The sequence below is a fragment of the Eleutherodactylus coqui genome, chromosome 12 (assembly GCF_035609145.1).
Source record: "Eleutherodactylus coqui strain aEleCoq1 chromosome 12, aEleCoq1.hap1, whole genome shotgun sequence".
Taxonomy (NCBI): Eukaryota; Metazoa; Chordata; class Amphibia; order Anura; family Eleutherodactylidae; genus Eleutherodactylus; species Eleutherodactylus coqui.
Genome location: NC_089848.1, coordinates 80,282,772 through 80,288,771, shown reverse-complemented (window position 1 = coordinate 80,288,771; position 6,000 = coordinate 80,282,772).

Genomic DNA, 6,000 nt, shown 5'->3' with positions numbered 1-6,000 from the left:
GGGCTCCTCTGGGACCAGCTCAGGGCCGTCCTCTGTCCCGCTGAATGGGAAGGCCGAGTGTCCAGAAGACAGTGGGGTACCTCATTACCCACAGCAACATTGCACGGGGGGGGGGGGGGGAATCGCTGATACCGGCGCACGTCTTTTCAAAACCCCTCTAAAAAAGTATCCAGGTCCCCGTCCTTCTCTAGGACAGGGAAGTGTTCTTGCCAGGGTCGCATGGTCCTCGCACCGCTGGACTCCCATGTGTGGCATTCGATTCTTCACCTGAAACTCTGCTACTCTCAGCTGATGCTTACACTCTGCTTTGTGCTCTGCAGCCTCACATTCTGCCTGGCATTCTGCAACTTTGTACTCGGCCTTATGCTTTGCAGCTCTGTTCATCTCGGTGAGGAGCTATAGGCATAGAGCAGAGACCTCTGTGGCCTCTGCTCTACGCCCTAAGCTGCAGGGCCCTCTGCATAGACAAGCCCCAGTCAGAGTCCACCTGAGGGCCTGCGCTGCTGGGATCTCATCAATCCTGACCCTGCTCTCCTATGGGGCTATCCATCTTTGCCTCAGAGTCCACGATGGGCTGGTGCTGGGCATCATCCTCCTTCAAGACTCGGTCATCTGCCCCTTTGGCTTAGTGGCCGCCTGGCTCCTAGTTGTCATCTCCGCGGTTGCTTACCAAATGAAAGAGAGAAAAAAAGAAGGGGGTGGGGCTGTCTGAGGTAACACACAATATGTTCTTACTCCCCCCCAAAATTAATTATATATTAGCACTGTAAAAGTTTTCTGGCGATCTTAACAAAGAGTCTGCTACCTTTTTTCGGGCGAGGAGTAATTGCTTGATTCTGGGACGAACGTTTTAACTATCCTACTGCTGCAACCAATTTAAAAAATAATCACCTGGGACATAAAAATATTATCCCACAAAGTGAACAGTATAAAAAAATTCAAAAAACAATGCCAGAGTTGTTTTTCATTGATCTGTCTACCCAAAAAATGCAATAAAAAGTGATCAAAAAGTCATATGTACCCCAAAATGATGCCAATAGGAAGTATAACTCATATCACAAAAAAACAAGACCTCACACAATTTTTAAAATAGTTATTATTGTGAATAAGTAGCCTGTGACTAATAGGTTATGTTGTGCTGAACCTCACCTTGTTAGCATGTAATGCAATATTTACATGCTTATTCTGTAATATTAGCTTTTATCAGTAGAAGTCACTGTTGTTGATCAAACTAAGAAATTATAATAAAAAGAGGTGCTGCTGGAAATGAATCAATGAGTTAGTGTGTGGCTGGGGCCACGTGGCAGGCAGAGGTTCCCAGTCCTGAAGAAGGAAAAGAACTAAGCTGGAGACATGGAGCAGTTTCAAAAGAAGGGGTCTTACAAATAAGGAGACTTGGAGCAGTCTGTAGGTGCAGGATCTTCGGTGTGAATGGACCTCCCCACCACATCCCATAAATGGGCTCATAAAGAGAAAGCAAAAACGTGTATAAAAAGGTCAAGCACTCAGATCCATCACCTAGAATACATTCAATTATAATCGTAAGGAAACACTTACTTGAGAGAGGGGTCGAGTAAAGCTACAGACCCCCCCCCCCAAATGACAAAGACAGAGGTAAATAAACAATCTCACAGAGGATCTTTTATTGAAAAAGTAGACATAGGATAAAAATTAGGTACTATGCAATGCGTTTCGGGGTTAAAACTCTATGAAGCAACCCCCTGAAATGCATTGCAACCCCTCTCCCAAGTAAGTGCTTCCTTACAATTATAATTGAATGTATTCTAGGTGATAGACCTGAGTGCTGGACTTTTTTAAACACCTTTTTGCTTTTTTTTTATTATACGGAGTCCATTCTTTGGTTTCGGGTGTTCCTAGATGCTCTCCCCAAGTGTGGATTTCGGGGTCTTCTTTCATCTCCTCTACTCTGGGCCTACAGGGATTGGAGATGTGATGGCTAGTACCTTTCTGGGTCCAGCTGTTCACAACAGGTGAGTCCTCCCCGTTTTGTTTTTGAACCATTGCTGACCGAATTTGATTTTATATTTATCCTGAAGTGCTGTCCGAATACATTGTCTTCCTTTTATAAATGGGCTCATGTCAGGCAAACATGCCGGCCACAGCATTCATGAGAACTTTCCAGAATGCTCCCCAAACAAATTCTGGACAGTCTGGGCCTAATGTCATGATGCGCTATTCTGCTGGAATATCCTATTATTGTGAGGGTACATTAAGTCCATAAAAAGTTTACAAATGGTCACCAAACATAGCGGGCACTGGTAACAGACCCATGCCATGCCATGGGAACACACCCCACACCAGTATGGAACCACCACTTGCACAGTGCCTTATTGACAACTGGGGTCCATGACTCCTCAGACGAACCCTACGATCATCCCCCAAAAATTGCTACCATGACTCATTGAACCAAACTACATGTTACCGGTCTTCAGGGGTTCAGCAGCAACCTTATGAGCCCAAGTGTCCACTGTTGTGGTGTTAACTGAGGCACTCTGGTGGGTCTTCTGCTCCCATATTTCATGGAGTAAAAGAAGCAAAAGAATGCTGCACCGACCTGCGGGATATGCCTGTGGGCCCTCCTGCACTGAATGTGCATGTGATTATCTATCTCTCTCATATCTATCTCATATCTATCTCTCTCATATCTATCTCATATCTATCTATCTCATATCTATCTATCTATCTATCTATCTATCTATCTATCTCATATCTATCTATCTCCTATCTATCTATCTATCTCCTATCTATCTATCTATCTATCTCCTATCTATCTATCTATCTATCTCCTATCTATCTCATATCTATCTATCTATCTATCTATCTCATATCTATCTGTCATATCTATCTATCTATCTCATATCTATCTATCTATCTATCTATCTATCTATCTATCTATCTATCTATCTATCTATCTATCTATCTATCTATCTATCTATCTATCTCATATCTATCTATCCATCTATCTCATATCTATCTCATATCTATCTATCTCATATCTATCTATCTATCTATCTATCTATCTATCTATCTATCTATCTATCTATCTATCTCATATCTATATCTATCTATCTATCTATCTATCTATCTATCTCATATCTATCTATCTATCCATCTATCTCATATCTATCTCATATCTATCTATCTATCTATCTATCTATCTATCTATCTATCTATCTCATATCTATCTATCTCTCATATCTATCTATCTCAAATCTATCTCATATCTATCTATCTATCTATCTATCTATCTATCTCATATCTCTCTATCTCTCTATCTCATATCTATCTAGCTATCATCTATCTATCTATCTATCTATCTATCTATCTATCTCTATCTATCTCATATCTATCTATCTATCTATCTATCTATCTATCTATCTATATCATATCTATCTATCTATCTATCTCATATCTATCTATCTATCTATCTATCTATCTATCTATCTATCTATCTATCTATCTATCTATCTATCTATCTATCTATCTATCTATCTATCTATCTATCTATCTATCTGTCTGTCTGTCTTTCCATTGTATCCAGCGCACAATCTGCCATCCTCCTTAGCAATCAGATAATCACTGCGGTTATTGTGTAATGGAGACATAGCAAATACAATAAGGGTCACTTTGATGCTCATCCTCGTCACCCTCGTGCAATTTTGTATTGACCCTCACGATGGGTTTTGCATTTTTATAAGATAATTGCTAAGTAGTGTGTGAAGGGAGGTTTTTGTGCAGCGTATTTTGAGTGATGAGCTGGGGTCATCATGTGGCAGCACTGCGTTTGAATACTAAATTACCTCTCTTTTTATTGCAGGGAATTACAGCTTGGCACTGTGGGTAATTATTTGTGTAAATTGCTTTTCACTCTGCTGTTACTACATGTTAAGCCTTAAAATTTAACTGTCATTTCTAATTTAACATCCACTATGTCATTAAGTTTTTCAGCATTACTTTCTTGGAGATTATGAATATCGTATTATTCTGTAAATTAAAGGGTGTGTATACTTTTGCATGCTTTTTATTGCTACTATTGTTCTAAAATAGAAGAAAATGAAGCAAGTTTGCACACAGTCTTGATTTGAAATTTCCTATCATTTTTTGAATAGAGCTCTGTAGTTATTTGACTACGAACATTGAGTGGATTTTTCACATTTTTCTTCCCTTCTCCAGGTTAAAAATGCGACAAATTACTACATGTCACACAATCTTGATAAATTTGTCGCATCTTTAAAGCGGTTGTCTGAGTTTGAACATCTCATGACAACCCCTTCCCGTTGGACGGAGCTCAGATCTATTATTGGCTGAAGCCCCTGTGATGTCCCGTAAACTGGGCGGGACTTCAGCTGTAAATAGAGACCAGAGCAGGGGATGGAGCACCGATGTGGGACACAACGGGACCTGGGAGTATATCACTATTTGTTATGTTAGTGTATGGGGAATGAGTTGTCCCAAGATGTTACAACTGGGACAAGCCTTTTAAATATGTCTAAGAATATGGAGTCACTTAATACACCACCCAGATACTAACGCGACACATTTTGCCATGTTTTATAAAGTTGCATATAATAAATGCTCCTTCCAAATCAGATATGGCCCCATCACATGGGTATCTGCAAAAATATATCTTTCCCCAAATTATTATGTTCCATTTATAAAACTGTGTGGCAACAGTGGGGAGAACGCCAACACCCCCATTGTCACAACAAAAAAAGGCTGCAGCAAAAATTGCACATAAGACAGCTAAAACACACCAATTTTATGCCAAGTTTATGCATTTTTTGCATCCATAGACATTGTGCCGAGCGTATACTGCAGCCATGTTTCATTCTTTTTTTTTCTTGCACGCGAATGACCGTAATGACTCAGAATGCTGTCAGTGGGCAGTCAGTTGTAAACACGGATAGAACACGGATGTGACAATAGCCTGTGCGAATCAGCCTTGTACAAAACTGGTAATATTTACTGCTTAGTGTTAAAAAAATGCAGAAACGAAATATCACACTGAGGGAACTGAAGAACTCAACCTGATGGCACCAAATTTGGATAGCAAAGTTTTGGGAAAAGAGTAAAGCATAAAATAAATGAATGTTAAAAAAAATTACATGTAAGTATTAATCTCATAAACTCCACGGTGCACAATTACCCACTAAACTAAGAAAAAGTAAAAAGATCCCTCCAAAATAATAAGAACAATATCATCATCACAATATTACATTATGATAGAATGAGGATTTTAATGTAATAACCAAATAAATAATTAAAAATTATATAAAAATAAAGACACAATAAAACCTGCGCCAGTTAATTGGCCAAGCCCATGTTCAGAGTACCATTGTGGCTCCGCTTCTCTCTTTACAGAACCATGACCTGTGTGATGGATCTTTTTTCAAATATTGATGGATCTTGGTTAGAGATGAGCGAGCATACTCGCTAAGGCAAACTACTCGAGCGAGTAGTGCCTTATTTGAGTACCTGCCCGCTCATCTCTAAAGATTCGGCTGCCGGCGCGGGTGACAGGTGCGTTGCGGGAGTAAGCAGGGGGGAGCGGGGGGGGGAGTTCTCCCCTCCGTTCCTCCCCGCTCTCCCCCGCCACTCCCCGCCCCCCGCCGGCAGCCGAATCTTTAGAGACGAGCGGGCAGGTACTCGAATTAGGCACTACTCACTCGAGTAGTTTGCCTTAGCGAGTATGCTCGGTTGTCTGTAATCTTGATGACTTCAAATGTGATCCATCAATTTTACATCCAAATTCTGTTTTCTTTTACGACTGCAGACAATATGGTAAATGGTGTACCTTCCCCAGGCTCCCTGGCAGTGGAAACTCTTTCAACTGTATCCACATTCGCAAGACATAGATGTAGTTGAAAAGCATTGCGGAGCGGAACAATAACCCAAGATTAAAGATGAGCGAACGTACTCGTTAAGGCCTTAGTCAGACGGGCGTTTTTAGCCGCGATTTGCGCATGCGCATGCGTCCGG